The following is a 16,342-nucleotide window of genomic DNA, read 5'->3' as shown; positions in this document are numbered from 1 at the left end:
TTTCATTTCGAACACCGACGACACACTCCCATTGACCTTCACCCTAGCCGTCTGATGGCTATATAGATTCCTTACCCACTTCATAAATTTTGGTCCCAGGCCTATGCTTTGTAAGGTTTCCATCATAAACCCCCAGTCGACTCTGTCAAATGCTTTTTCAGCATCTAATGACATGAGTACGACTGGGGGTTTCTTTTTTTTTTGTCTTGCTGTAATAACAATAAGGGCCTTATGCTATTATCTCTCCCTTCCCTGCCTTTTACAAAACCAGCCTGATCTGTATTTATCAATTCGGGCATTAAACTTTTTATCCTTGTTGCCAATATTTTTGCATATACCTTTAGATCGGCATTCAGCAATGCTATTGGTCAATAGTTGGAACACAAAGTTCCATCTTTTCCTATTTTAGGAATAATAGAAATATTGGCAAGAAGCGATTATTTTCTTATTTCTTCTTCCTCTCCTATTTTATTGAAATAGTTGCACATCTCTGGGACCAACTTTTTTTTTAATTTTTTATAGTATTTAATCGGCAAACCATCCGGGCCTAGGCTCTTACCCCTTGATGTTTCCTGGAAGGCTTTAAAAATCTCCTCCTGAGTTATTGGATCCTCTAGGGATTCAATATCATTTTGAGATGTCTTTGGCAGATTAACTTCTTTTAGGTATTCTTTAATTTTTTTTTCTTCTTGCTCTAGAGTTTCATTGGTTCGAATTGAATATAATGTACTATAAAAAGTCTGAAAAGCTTCCGCGATTTCAGAGGTCTTATATTTCACCTGCCCTTCTTGTTTTGTTTTTTTTTCTATGTAGTTTTTTTTTTTTCCTTAGATATTCTGGCTAAATATTTCCCTGGTTTGTTCCCCCACTTATAACTTTCTTTTATGAAATTTTTGAATATATTTCTAGTTTCAAGCTTCATCAAGTCTCTGAGCTGGGCCCTCTTTATCACTATTTCCTGATGTACTTCGCTTTCTCCTCGCTCTTTATGTGTTTGCTCCAGTTCATATAACTGTGTTGTTAATTTTTTCATACTTAATTATCTTGTCTTTTTTCCCCCTGCTCCTATGGAAATAAATTTCCCTCTAATATATGCCTTATGGGCCTCCCATACAGTAGCCGCGCTTACATCAGATGTGTTGTTTAAAATGAAGTATTTTTTACTGCCTTGCTTTCCTCTGTGTCCTCTATGAGTTCTTCATTTAGATTCCACGTTCCTCTTCTTTGCTCTATCTCTTTAAATCTTATTTTCACTATTACCGGAGCGTGATCTGAAATTGTTATTACACCTATTTAGGTTTTAACTACGTCTTCCAATAACTCGTGGTCTACCATCATATAGTCCAATCTTGAGTATGTTCCGTGCACAGACGAGTGATATGTATAATCTTTTTTGTTTGGGTGTGTGATCCTCCATGGATCTATTAAACACTGGCTAAACATTTTTTTTCTTAGTATTCGAAGTTTAGTATCTCGCTTCTGTGCACCGGACATACTGTCAAGATGATATTCCATTAAGAGATTGAAATCTCCTGCTAGGATTACATAGCCCTGTTTAAAATCCATTATAGCATTCAAAATCCCCCTAAGGTATTTTTGAGGGTGTCTATTAGGGCAGTATATGTTTGCAAGCATATTTTTTTTCCTTGAAGGACCCCTCTCAGAAACAAATAGCGACCCTCTGGGTCAACTTTCCTATCTTCTACCTTAAAATAAATGTTCTTCCCTACTCCTATGGCGACCCCCTTAGCTCTCTTCTTTGGAGAATCACCATAATACCAGGTTGGGACTGCCCGAGAATAAAGTCTAACACCGGAATCCAATGTTATATGTGTCTCCTGCAAGAAGACAATTTCTTGCAGTGTGGGGGTACAGACACATGCCCCTGTTGATGGCTTTGAGCCGAAACGCGTCGGGTAACATGCTGAGTACCCCATACTGCTTTTTATGATTCCAATTTCACGTGATTTTACTGCTACATTTTTTAACAAAATAAAGCCTTCACGGTTTTTACTTGTTTGACCTGCACCATTGGAGCATTTTTTCATTTATTCCTCACATATGCTGTGTTCCACGAGTGTGGCCTTTTCCATCATTTGGCCTCACCCATTGGGGTTTCTGCCTTGGAGAGAGCGTCTGACCAGATCGGTTCCAATATCCTGAGTGGAGCGACCATCTGAACCATCCAACAGAGCCATCCATCTGCACAAAACCCAGGGTCCGCTGTGACCACCACGCTTTACCTGACTTGGCGCTAGTATTAGCATGCAAGTCCACCACAGCTGGTAAGAGTACCCTTTTTATTTCCTATACCAACGTGGAGATTGCTACAGACAAGCCATTACCACTGTTTGTTTGAATTTACATCATCTGTGAAGTGCATTCACCTTTCCAGCTGGAAGCAGTTTCATGAACTCTCCCCACAGATCATTGAACTTTGATTGCTTTTTTGCATTTATCCAGTGTTTTCCACTAGCTTGATCGCTAGACACATATACTTTGGCTCTCATGAGCTAACTTCCCATTTACCATTCACTACACAAGTGTTTCTTCAATTGTTTATGTTTATATAACATTTTTTTCACATTAATGTTTTTTAGCGCTGCACTTTTTTGTATTTATTTGCCTGGACTTTGTTTGTTTGTGTGCTGGCTGCTTTTTGGGTCATACCACTTATCACTAATTTTTCTAGTTAGCGCAATTTTTCCCCCACATATCCAATTTCTGCAGAATACCTTTCCACCTCTCTTAATACCATATGCCTTTTTTCCGGGGAGCTGAGGCCTCTTACATTATATGTTATAAAGTTTATATTTGTCATAGCTTTCCTTTTTTTTTTTTTTTTTTCGCTTCTCAGGCAGGTATATATTTTTTGTTATGTGGCACACAGATCCGAGTCTCCATCCCCTCCCCCCCTCCCCCCCTGATCTTCCCAAATTACCCCTCCCCTTCACCCCCCACCTCCCCCTGGTCACACCTTGACCCTATGGTCTTCATTTAGAGCCTTTTCTCTTTGGCGCTTTTAGCGCTCTTTTGCTCCTTTAACAAAGGTGGAATTCTATTTTGGCACGATCTCCTTTCCCCTAATTCTAGGGCAATGGTGAAGGAGTACTCTCTGGGTCCCCCATCTCCATGTCCCACTCTATTAGCTTACTATATTGACCTTCAGCATCCCCTTCCTCGTCCTTATTTCTCTGTTCAAGATCCATTTTTCCCTCTTGATCTATTCTAGACTCAGAGTGTTTCTTGGTCCGCCAGTATATTAGTGGCTCCTTTTTTCTTATCTTTTTTCTTATCTTTTTCTGTCTGGCTACTTTTAACACTTAGTGGTTTTTCCGTAGCTTGGTTGTCGCCATTACCCCCGTAGGACACAAATTTGTTCATCGGGCCCGGACTTTGGCTTAACCTGGGGACTTTTGGGATTGCCCCGACTCTCGCTCCTCTTCCCTTTGTACTCATCCTTTACCACTCCAGTTCCCACAGTAGGCAAGTTTATTAACCCGTACCTCCACTGGGCCTAGAGGGTGGCTGCTGGGGGAGGAGGGAGAGACAACAAAAAATAGATAATTTTTTTTTCCTTCCCTTATCTTCTAAGATTTCTGAATGAGGGGGGGGATAGATTCAAAAACCTAGTCAATAGGAAAATCAGTTTAGGAGTGTAAGAGTGTAGGCCCTCTATGTATGATTTTTTATGTCGCAATACTAAAAGAAGACACCAAAAAAATACTAAAGAGGGAGAGGGAAGCAGGAGAGAACCCCAAGTGACTTCTCTACTGTATTAAATTGCAGGCAACTCCCAGGAGAGACCTCATATTAGTAGACCCAATCTAGTAGGGGGACACACTTGTCACAGCAAAACTGTCTCTAGTCAAGGCTCCTTTTCAATAGATGTTCCCCTTGGCCTTTACTATGTGCGTATTAGTCAGAGAGATGAACAATTACACAAAAACCGCAAAAAAAAAAAAGGCAACAAAGGGTCTGGAGATAGCGACCCAGGAACCCCGACGGGTTCCTTACTCAATAAGTCACAGGTCAGCCGTGAGAACAGCAGTAGATACAGACCAATCCCAAGGCTATTTTTCCCCCTTTTTTCTTTTTGGGACAATTTTCTTGTGTTAAAACAGCTTTCCTGCTTGTTTCATCCAAATATATCAGATGTTAAACTTTGTTGCAACACCATTATTCATAGTAATATCTGGAGTCATATAGTTTCCCCGTTGCTTATTCTCACCCTGTCAGATTTCCGAATATAAAAAAACGCTTATAGGCAGGAATATGTTTGGTTATAGTCAGTTTCTCCTTTCATAAGCTCTTTGCTATTCAATAATATTTTGTAGCAATTTCTAGTATCTGTCTGGCCCCATGACCCCCCCAAAACAGACATTCCGTACTCTGTGATCAGCTGTATTTTTGCCAACCTGTTTTCCTCGTTTTAGTTCTGGTTACTGCTCAATCACAGGTATGCTGCAAACAATGAGGTATGATGTCTACTATGGGGCGTCACAGGAAACTAATAGGCTAATAGAGTTCCAATCTTGTTCTCAAGGTACCTTGATAGTTCCAAAGGAAAACTACCAGTAAACAATATAGATAATAATATTGATAATTTGATGAGCAAATGTCCCAGATTAATTATATCTGAACAGTCTAGCTGTTGATTTCTTTGGTGCAACTGTCAGGTCAGGTGTCCCCGTAGTCTTTTCCTCTTAGTTAATGCAATACAGTGTACTCACCATTTTGATGCTTCTTATAGCAAAGGATAAGACTTCTGCAGTTATTCTGATATTTACCATTCAGTTGAAATACTCTGAGAACCGGACCCAGAAACCTCTTACTTGCTCAGTTTACTAGGCTGCAAGGTGCTGCGTCTCCCTCTTACCCAGCAACGCTCCATATTCGGGATTAGGATCCATGTGTTATGGCTCACGTCTCTCCTCAGTATCCTCAGTATCACTGCTCGCTCACTCCGCAGAGTAGGCTAGCCGTGAACACTGGCCGTGGACACTCTAATGCTGCGGGAGACTTCGGACCCGCATCCCGGCTCTGGCGCCTACACCGCACGCCGTGCTGCCCTCCATGCACCGTCCTTTGAGGCTCTGCTCAATCAGGGAGACCAGCTCCTATGTGCGGGTAAGTGCACCATGCAAGCTTTCCTTTGCTGGTCCTCGGGCCAACCAGACCGATCCGACCGGGGAGAGAGAGGGGGGGGGGCTCAGCGCAGGGTCAGCACAACAGCACGGGGGTGATGTTCCGGCGGGGAGAGGGACCGAGCCGGTCGCTACCTATTTCCTAGGTCAGAGCTGGGTTGGAGAGCAAGGGCTCCCATCTAGCTGCTCCTCCACACCAACCGTGTCATTCCCAGGCTCCTCCCCTTCCCCCTAGGAAAGGGCTAATAAGGCATTTTTGTCATTAAAGGGATTAGGAGGGTTAAAAAAAACTGTTTATGTTACTTTAGCATTTAATATTCCTGATATGTGCTTGTTGTACCATCCACTTGTGTTAAAAAGTATCCTGCTCTTTTTGTATTTCTTTCTTTGTGCCCAATATCTCGCGTCCCTGCCAGTCCCCCTGCTTTCCTATTTTAAACTGAATACTCTAGCTACGAAAACACATCCATCTCAGTGTGGTCAGTTTTCAACCTGTGCTGGGAGAACAGTCTACTGACCTCCAATGACCAGATGTGTGCTGACAACCCCCCCCCCCCTCCCCACACACACACCGCCATTTACTGGGACGAGAGTGTACTGCTGTTTCTCCTTCCCACCTCACCAAGCCCTAAACTGAGAGCAGAGGTTTTGTGAAAAATAACATTTATATTTTAAACTGAATTGATTGTTTTATAATGTGATGGTTCACATATACTTTAACTATCCTAAACCTTTTCTTGTGCCCAAAAAATGGCCTCAATAGATTCATTTGTTGCGTTATTTTTGTATTTACAGAAGAAAAGAAATAAAGTAAAATAAAAAAAATACTACAAAAAGAACACTTTAAAAAAAAAAACTATTTATATTACCCAAAAAGACCCTTAGACCCCTTTCACCCTGAGGCGCTTTTGCACCAATAATAACGCCTGGAAAGCTCCTGAAAATTGCTTCCCATTAATTCCAATGGATGCTCACACACTGGGACAGTGCACTGAAAAAAGTCCTGCAAGCAGAAACTTTGGAGCATGTTTGGAGCGCTTAAAAAAGCGCCTCATAAACACTCCTTACCATTGAAATTAATGGGAAGCGCTTCAAAAGCGCCTGAAAAGCACTGCAAAAGGGTACTTCAAAAGCACTGAAAAACCATATCTGTAAAATAGAGTGAATATATTTACATTTCTGGTAGCCTGTGTGTTAAAAAGCAACTGATTTGCTGTTCCTTAGCTGTTAAAAGTTTGGGTGTGGTGAATACCTGTTTCTCCTGATACAGGGGTTTCCTCCTACCAGCTCAGATATACATTTATATAAAACAGAGGGAGAAACCACTGTGTGTAGCAGGGAAGCTGGTTTTCCACGCATCTGGAAGTATGAAATACATACATAGACCGGAAAGCAGTGAATAGCTGTGTTTCATCACGGGCCAAAAATATAAGTACCGTATATTCACACTACTTTTATAGGTATAGTTTGCATACAAATGGCCCTGTGTTGATCATATCACTTTAAGCAAAATTTCATTGACACCAGATTGGGTAATTTTGTGGTGGACAGCTGTTATGCCCAGCAATTAACAACTGTCATTTTGACAGCCTCGCCTGATACTGTATCTTATCTATACAGCAATTCCTGGCTGTCATCTTGGGCAGAGGAGCTGAATGTAGGGGGTAGTTCTTAGAGACTTTGCAGAAGTTTTTTTTGGGATGTATCTCCTGTGTTCAAAAGTCTAAAGTGGTTAAAATCGCAAAACCATCTAGTGACAACCTGATAAGATTGACATATGAGAATTGTTGAAGCTTATAAGTGCACGGTCAGAAGCCATCTTCTTCATGAAGCAATATGCGGCATATCAGGTGTTGAATTTCCTATTAAATAAATGAATGCTGTTGGTAACCACTCAGATTTTTTATTTGTTTTTGTTTTACAGTTTTAACATACCTCCATTAGGGATAAGCTTTATGTTCGGGTCAAACATGCGTTCGACTCGAACATTGGCTGTTAGCCCGTTCGCCGGATAGCGAACAATTTGGGGTGTTTGCGGCAAAAAAAGAAATCCACGGGAACACCCTTTAAAAGTCTATGAGAGAAATCAAAGTGCTAATTTTAAAGGTTAATATGCAAGTTATTGTCATAAAACGTGTTTGGGGACCTGGGTCCTGCACCAGGGGACATGTATCAATGCAAAAAGAAAGTTTTAAAAACTTCAGTAAGTGAAATATTCCTTTAAATTTCGTACCCGGGGGGTGTCTATAGTATGCCTGTAAAGTAGTGCATTTTCCCATTTTTCTAACAGTCCCTGCATAAAATTACATTTCTAAAAGGAAAAAAATAAGTAATTTAAAACTACTCGCGGCTATAATGAATGGTCGGGTCCCATCAATTCAAATAAAAGTCATTGAAAAAAACAACATGGGTCCATTGGGTCTGGTATGAATATTAAGGGGAACCCCGAACCAAAAAAAAATGCGTGGGGGTCCCCCCAAATTCCATTACCAGGCCCTTCAGGTCTGGTATGCATATTAAGGGGAACTCTGCACCAAAATAAAAAAAAGGAGTGGAGTTCCCCCCAAAAATCTATACCAGACCCTTATCCGAGCACGCAAACTGGCAGAGGGGGGATGAGAGAGCGGGTCTGGTATGGATTTTTGGGGGGAACCCCACGCCATTTGTTTTATTTTAGCGCAAGGTTCTCCCTAAAATCCATATCAGACCTGAAGGGTCTGGTATGGATTTTGAGGGAGACCCCTACGTCATTTTTTTTTATTTGGCGCAGGGTTCCCCTTAATATGCATACCAGACCTGAAGGGCCTGGTAATGGAATTTGGGGGAACCCCCCACACATTTTTCTGGGGGGGGTTTGGGGTTCTCTATAATATTCATACCAGATCCAAAGGGCCTGTTAATGGATTGGGGGGGACCCATGTAGTTTTTTTTCAATGACTTTTACCTGTATTGTCAGGACCCAACAATTTATTATAGCCAGAAAATTCCTGACGTGACACAAATAAGTGAAGGTGACACAAAATCGTAAGGTCAATTGCTATGCATCACTGAAACTAAACAATTGACTATAAATAAAAATGCACGTGAAAAGCCTATGCATTTCGTCATACATGACGTCGTCTGGGACTGGCAGCCAGTCCCAGCAGCCAGCAGCCAGTCCCAGAGGACGTCACGTATGACGAAATGCATAGGCGTGGCCTGCACTCTGACGTTTTTCACGCTAACCTGAACTGACCCAGGAAGGGGAAGCCATAGAGGACGCCGAGATCCAGCTTTTAAAACCGCACTTTGTGCACCTTATTGGGCTTATGATTCTCCACCTATCTGTAAGTGCAATATTTTACTTTGATCATTAAATTGTTTTGCAAAGTTGCACTATGGGCCCTTTTTCTTTTTGCATCTGAGCCATTCATCCGTTCTGACTGATGGGAAATAGCTTGAAGCAGATCCAGTGTGCTACATACAGTCATTTGGGTGACTCTAAATATACCCGGGTCCAGTCTGACCACCGTTGTGGTCTCCACATCTGGTAAGGGCATTGTTTTGTCACTCAGGTGTGCCTTGGTGGAAGGTTGTGTCAGCCCTGTACTATCCTTTTTTCTGAAGACATTCGCTGTGAAGTTCATTCTTCTAAAGAAGTTTTCTTTAAGATATCTGGGAGCATATGGACTAATACCTCACCTGTAGTCTTTTTTGCTTGCACAATCTCATTCATTCACAGATTTTATACACATTCATATATTGTTTTCATTTACAAGTTATTTTTGCTTTTCACGTGCATTTTTATTTATAGTCAATTGTTTAGTTTCAGTGATGCATAGCAATTGACCTTACGATTTTGTGTCACCTTCACTTATTTGTGTCACGTCACGCCAGGAATTTTCTGGTATCACATCAGAATTTCTATACACTAGAATTTGCGCTGTACCTCTTCCTTTCATTATTTTGTTTAAATATTTGTATCTATATTTTTGGTACTAGCAGCATCTTTAATTCTTTGTTTAGCGCAGTGTTTTTTCCGTTTTTTACAAATTTATTATAGCCGCAAGTAGATTTAACCATTTGACAACCGAGGACGTCCATGGACGTCCTTGACTTTGTGCAGTGATATCTGAATGATGCCTGCAGCTACAGGCATCATTCAGATATCACCGTCTTCAGCCGCCGATTCTCTGCACGATAAGAATGATCAAAGCAGCAGTCCCGCCGCTTGATCGTTCTTATAGGCAGCGGGAGGGGACAGCCCCCCCTCCCGCCGCCATCCAGTGCATCTCCGGGCTCTCCCGTGCCATCGGGGGCCCGGAGAGTGAATCGGCCAGCGCTGGCAAGAAAGCATAGAGATGACTGGTGACCAAATGGTCACCAGTCATCTCTATGACTGTCGAGGTCCGGGCGGAATGTTATGACGTCGCGCCCGGTACCCGGAAGTAAACAAAGTCGGCATTAGATCTGTGAATTTTTTTCTAATGCTTGTAGGCCTGGAGTAGAGATGTTCGATCTTATTGACCCCACATCTCTCCATAAAGAGGACCTGTCACAGTGATTCCTATTACAAGGGATGTTTACATTTAAAGTGTAAAAAAAAAAAAAAATTAAGTAAAATAAAAATATATATATATATATTTTTAAAAACACCCCTGTCCCCGGAAGCAAACACACATGCAAGTCCCACCCACATATGTAAACGCTGTTCAAAGCCCACATGTGAGGTATCGTCGCGTGCGTTAGAGCGTGTGCAACAATTCTCCTCTGTACAACCTCCTCTGTAACTCGAAAATAGTAACCTGTAAAAAAAAATTAAAGCGTCGCCTATGGAGATTTTTAAATACCGAAGTTTGGCACCATTCCATGAGTGTGCGCAATTTTAAAGCGTGACATGTTAGGTATCTATTTACTCGGCGTAACATCATCTTTCACATTATACAAAAATAATTGGGCTAACTTTACTGTTTTGTTGTTTTTTAATTCATGAAACCGTTTTTTTTTCCCAAAAAAAGTGTTTGAAAAATTATTGCGCAAATACCGTGCGAGAAAAAAAGTTGCAATGACCGCCATTTTATTCCCTATGGTGTCTGCTAAAAAAATATATAAATAATGTTTGGGGGTTCTGATTAATTTTCTAGCAAAAAAATTGAGATTTTTACATGAAGGAGAGAAGTGCCAAAATAGGTTGTCAGGTGGTTAAATGACTTTTTTTCCTTTAGAAATGTCATTTTGTGAAGGGACTTTTCTAAGCACAGGAAACATGCGCTACTTTACAGGCATACTATAGACACCCCCAGGTACAAAATGTAAGATTTAATATTTCACTTTTATTGTTTCACTTTAAGCATTATTAAAATCACTGCTCCAGAAAAAACAACAGTTTTTAAAACTTTTTTTACATTGATACATGTCCCCTGGGGCAGGACCCAGGTCCCCAAACACTTTTTATGACGATAACTTGCATATTAATCTTTAAACTTATCACTTTTGAATTTTCATGTTTGTGTCCCATAGATTTTAACGGTGTTCGAACAAATTTTTGCCTGTTCTGCTGCGAACCGAACCGGGGGGGGTGTTTGGCTCATCCTTACTGCATTTTCCTGGACACAGTGGGGGTTATTTACTAAAGGCAAATCCCCTTGGCACTACAAGTGCAAAGTGCACTTGAAATTGCACTGAAAGTAGATCCGAGGGGGACATGCAAGGAAAATAAAAAACAGCATTTTAGTTTGCTATCCCTCATTTCAGATCTACTCCTCAGATTTACAGTGACTGCACTTCCAAGTGTACTTTTAGTGCAATTTCAAGTGCACTTTGCAAGTGGATTTCAAGTGGATTTGCCTTTCGTAAATAACCCCCAGTGTGTCTACATGCACACAGACATATTTATGCATTTTAGTGGCAATATGCATTTAGTGAAATAAGTCACATATTTTTAGGACATGCAGTATGCTCTCAACAATCCATACCCACTTGAGGTGCAACAAACTAAGGTAATACTGAAACCAAATACAAAACCAAATCAACAAATGCATTTGTTAAAGCTAATCCCATGTATTTTTTTTTTTTTGGGTAGAGAGGAGTGGAGACAATTAGCATTTCTGTCAGGTTTATATTTTTGTCAGGGACTACACTGGGGAGATTTTTTCTCACCTCCTGTCACTGTAATCCCAAGACAAGAATTTGGAGATGTTCACTCAACTAGGAAGAGTGGCTTTAGAGCACTTTTGTTGAAAGCGTATTTATACTTTAAGCCAAACCCATACCCATTTTCTGGAAATATCAGAAAGTCTTAGTCTCCATTTATTTTCTTTACCTTACTGATCTCCGCTATTTGATGCAGACTACAGCAGCCCATAGGTGATGTGATTTTCTTTCCGTCCACCATGAAGGGAGCCTTTCTAGCCGGCAGAACACAATGATTACTGCTAGAAGCTACAGGTGAAATGGATGGCATCACTTTGTTAGGACATGGTGTTCTGGTGGGAGTGGTCCCACATTTTTGGAGCAGGAAAACCCTTTAGAACCCATATCAAGGTATACTTTCAGTATATCTTTGTTGTGGATGATCAAAGTGGGAATCTGTATATCTTTTTGTCCTATTTAAATAATAATTAAATGATAATAAAGTTCACGGGACAGATGAATAAAAATCAGATCTCCCTTTTGGATGTTTCTTTAATGGGTATGGGAGATAAAGTATACAGAAAACCTCTTTCTGGTAACAGCTTGCTGCAAGCTCAGTCTGCCCATCTAAAACACACCAATAAAAGTATTCCAGTAGGACAGTTTTGTACACCTGTGTAGAATTTGCAGTGATCGATTCCAATTTGAACCAATTTGAACAGGAATCTCTTGGGCTATACTCACATTGTTTAAATCATGGTTATCCCAAGTGGATGCTGGATAGAGCCTTAAATATAGCTAAGAGTAAAAACTGAGCTGATCTTCTCAATAAAAATAGGTTAGAGCAGTGTAAGAATACTAGAAAACGTACCGGTACCTTTTCAACATCATACAGTTTGGAGTTTACTTACCCCAAGGTCTAATTTGTGATAAAATATAAAAGGATCAAATAAATGTAGTCTCAAAAAGAGTTCCCACACTAGGTAATACAGTCTTAGGCCGCGTACACACGATCGGTCAAAACCGATGAAAACGGACTGAAGGACCTTTTCATCGGTCCAAACTGATCGTGTGTGGCCCCATCGGTCAGTTAACTTTCGGTCAAAAAAAATTAGAACTTGCTTTGAAATTTAACCAATGGGCGCCTTACCGATAGGTCAAAACCCATCGTTAGTATGCAAAAGCATCGGTTAAAAACCTGTGCATACTCAGAATCAAGTCGACGCATGCTTGGAAGCATTGAACTTCGTGTTTTTCAGCACGTTGTGTATGCGGCCTTACCCAGTTTTTTCAATCCTAGGAGCATCCAAAGCACTACCTGTCTGCATTTTAAAGGCAAATGCAAATGTGGTAACAGCAACTGTCTGTGTTGCTCTCATATACTGGGAGGTGATGTGGTGATCTCTACTGCCAGTGGGAAAAACCACAAGTTGCCATATTTTTATAATTGCAATACGAGATATGTTTATATTATAACTTGCAGAGTACGCAAAGGTAAATACGTAGGTAGAACCACTAGGCATTTAGCGGACCGCCTGCATAACCATCTATACAACATTGAAAAATGCCACTCTACAAATGTTGCAAGGCATTTTAATGATTTTCACTCTGTGGATGCTTCTGCAGTGTTGATCCAGGTCATTGCTGAACCAGCCAAGTTTCAATCCCTGTATGGCTGGCCTAAGGCATACAATATACTTTTTTTTCCATTCAACCACCAACCATGTTCTGATTCCCCCATCCACACACTCAAGGTGTGTGCTCCCAGCCGACAGAACACAAGGTTCAGTGTTGCCAGCTGTAGCCAGAGGCACTAATTGATCAGAGAAAACACAACAGGCTTACACTGGTTGGTAGGGAAAGAGAGACTAGAAAGTCATTAGCTTGGCATATAGGAATAACAAAAGATAAAAGGCTTTTTAAAAAAAAAAACTTTTTATACACTATAATAAAAGTATAATGTATAATAAAAGTTAAGTTATAAACTGTTCCAGGAGTGACATGTCCTTTACAAAGGCATGCTTCTTCATACTTTAACAGTTTGACATTGAATTTCATGTTCTTGAACACCCCCCAGTTCGCTCCAGTACTCTTGAACAACCCAAAAGTATGGACCCGAACCGCAAACCCTATTAAAGTCTACAGGACCTGAACTGGAAAAATCAAACATGCCATTTTGAAGGCTTCTATGCAAGTTATGGGTCATAAAAAGGATATGGGGGCCTGGGTACTGCCCTGGGGGACTTGTTTAAATGCATTTTTTTAAATGGTTTTAAAAAGGAGCAGTGATTTTAATGATGCTTAAAGTGAAACAATAAAAATGAAAAATTCCTTTAAATATAGTGCCTGGGGTCCCCTTAGTCTGCCTGTAAAGTGGTACATCTGTACCGTGTATAGAACATGCTGCAGCAAAACTGACATATAAAAAAAGACATTTAAATAGACATTTTTCCTTCTTTATATTTTAAACAATGTCTTGGTGAGCCAGTCTGTATGATTGGGCCACAATTTAGTGCACCCAGAACAAGATAAGAGTTTTTCTTTGATAAATTCTGGTGCCTTTTTGGCAGACTTTGGATGGAAATAACACATTTTTCACCACAGTGAGCAAGCCTTATATGAAGAAGCCAAATTATAGCACACTCAGGCCAAAATGAACAATTTATTTTTAGATAAAGTCTGGTGTCTCTTTTGCAGACTTTGGATAGAAGTAACAGGTGTATAAAAATTGCTATTTGGGTGTTGGCGGAGCCTTCACACCGCAACCCTATAGAGGTACTCTTGATTGTTTTTGTATATTTTCTTAAGAAAAATAATGTCCAACAATAACCTCAAAAGAAAAGTTTCAGAATAAATGTACAAAACTAATTTGGAAATTGCTTTATTCTCTCATCTCACCATCTTCTTCTTCCTCTTTTACTCCTCGTATATACAATACATTATTACACCTTATTAGAATCACCCCAAGATGTCCAGACAATGCCCCAACAATATACTTGTATGTATTGGTGAACTGCATGTTCATGTAGCCATCCACAGAGATCAGATACTGGCTTACCACTAAGGCCATTAAGGAATGGTTTTGGGATTTGTGGCAAACTCATTCTACTGCTAAATTTGTTGCTAATCTACAGACCAGTGAAAGGAAGAATTTTTTTTCCAGCGGAATGCTGAGAACACACCACCAGAGAGAGCAGGAAATGGCTAGAGGTACTCTTGGTGCACCCTAGAGGCTTTAAATGACAGGACGTCATATGACGTTCTGTCGGAACAATAGAACATTCCGCCCGCTGTCATTTGACGGCGGGCGGATGTTAAGTGGTTAAGCATCATTAAAATCGCTGCTCCAGAAAAGACGACAGTTTTTGTACATGTTCCTTGGGGCAAGACCCGGTCCCCAAATCCGTTTTCCGACAATAACTTGTATATTGGGCTTTAAAATTAGCACTTTTGAATTTGAACGTTCGAGTCCCATAGACGTCAATGGGGTTTGATACGTTCGCGTGAAAGCTAGGTCCGTTCGAAGGTTCTGGTGCGAACCGAACACAGGGGCTCATCCCTACTGAAAACCCATTGTAACGGAATGACCCGTGACAAACAGAGACTTTGGAAGGATGAGGGGTACTCCTGTACCGGCATCACCAAGGAGTCTTATGTCTAGGGTCACCGTATGTCCGATAGGGCCATAGGGTGACTGAGAAATTATATCCTAAATTACAGGACATTACTGATAGCTCATATTGCAGGAGATATTGCAAAGTGTTGGTTTATTCTATGACTCATCTCTCTGTGTAGACTGTTGACATGTTAAATGAGGCTGGCTCTTGAAAGGCCTTTCATTGTGTGATAATACTGTGTAAAGCCTATTGATGCTCAGGTGTGAAAACCTTTCTGTCGGAGACAGACCGTCTGTCTACAGATGTGGATTGAGGGGAAATCATTGTGTGATGGTGTTTTGTTGAATTCTGTTAATGAAGGAATGTGACCTCTCAGGTGCAGTGATTAGGTCATGTTAATTATAGACCGGCGCCGAAAAGTCTAGAATGTTTAGCAATTAGCCATCTGAAGGTGTATTGAAGCCCCCCCAGGGTGTGATGGGTGGGTGGAGAGTTTGATTGTTCCTGTGATCACTGAAACATGCCTTGAAAACTGTATATAAACTTGAGAGCTAACCATTAAAAGTGTTCATACATTTTGAAGCAGAGAATAGAGCTGTCAGTCTCATTTTCTGGGGAATTGATATGGATCGTGCCTGCTGGTTTGTCTGTGTGTCGGATAAGCTGTCGTGCGTTGATGGAAGGTCGTAAACGGTGGTGACCGTTACACCCATCTCTAAAGATTTGACATATGTCTACATCTGCTTCAATGCCTCTAAAACTGCCAGACTCCTCCTGCTTCTCCTCCCCCTCCTCTGGTGTGTTCTGTGGCATCACAAGAATGGTGTCTGCACAAAGCCTTGAGAGGAAAGGAAGTCCTCCTCCTGCTCCCGCTGCTCTGCCTCGAGCACCCTGTCCATAATGCCATGCAGAGTATGCTCCAGAAGGAACACAAGAGGAATAGTGTCACTGATGCATGCATTGTCATAGCTTACCAGCCTTGTCGCCTCCTTAAATGGTGACAGTACAGTGCATGCATCCTTTATCAGCAGCCATTGTTGTAGGGAAAACTTTGAGCTCCCCTGAGCCTGTCCTTGTGCCATACTCACACAGGTACTCATTGATGGCCCTCTGCTGCAAGTGCAGATGCTGCAGCATTGCCATATGTGCAAACAATTATGACTGGGAACCAGCCATTGTGGTACAGCACATTCTGAAAATTCATGGAAGGGGGCAGAATCCACCACACGGAAAGGCAAGAGTTATTGTAATGGAATGGCACGTGATACCCAGAGACTCTTGAAGGATGGGGGGTACTCCTGTGCCAGCTTCACCAATGACTCTTGGGTCTAGGGTCATTCTATGTCCCTTAGGGGCATAGGATGACTGAGAACTGATATCTTGGATTACATGAGATGGGACATTAATGATAATTCATGTATTGCAGGATCTTGACATATTACAGGTGGTTTATTCTGACCCCAACAG

General features: G+C 41.1%; 1 protein-coding gene and 1 pseudogene across 1 annotated transcript in view; both read right to left on the bottom strand.

The window, feature by feature from the left end:
* GRIN2B (glutamate ionotropic receptor NMDA type subunit 2B) overlaps positions 1–16,342 on the bottom strand; it is a 1,689,627-nt gene that overhangs the window by 598,569 nt on the left and 1,074,716 nt on the right. The gene's annotated exons all lie outside the window — the stretch shown is intronic.
* Positions 14,131–14,438, bottom strand: LOC120945457 (annotated as a pseudogene).

The sequence above is a fragment of the Rana temporaria genome, chromosome 7, assembly GCF_905171775.1.
Source record: "Rana temporaria chromosome 7, aRanTem1.1, whole genome shotgun sequence".
NCBI classification, from domain to species: Eukaryota; Metazoa; Chordata; class Amphibia; order Anura; family Ranidae; genus Rana; species Rana temporaria.
Note: the sequence above shows the minus strand (reverse complement) of the source record. Positions and strands in the feature narration are given on the sequence as shown.